Source organism: Penaeus monodon, chromosome 19, assembly GCF_015228065.2.
Source record: "Penaeus monodon isolate SGIC_2016 chromosome 19, NSTDA_Pmon_1, whole genome shotgun sequence".
In the NCBI taxonomy this organism is placed as follows: domain Eukaryota; kingdom Metazoa; phylum Arthropoda; class Malacostraca; order Decapoda; family Penaeidae; genus Penaeus; species Penaeus monodon.
Window position 1 is genome coordinate 948064 of NC_051404.1, and position 215 is coordinate 948278.

Sequence of the window (215 nt, forward strand, 5' to 3'; positions counted from 1 at the left end):
AACAGCAGTAAGCGGAGAAGCTTATTGTTATAAATGAAAATTTCGAAACCTTCCTTTTTGTCACCACTAAATCCCACTGCCTTGTCCATCGGGCGAGCGCGGGAATTAATCTTTTGCGATAATTATCTAAAGCAATTAAAGCTTACCGACACAGAGGAGGCGTTTTAAGAGCAGTGCAGGGGATTATCTCCCAAGTGGCGACAGAATTAATCGTG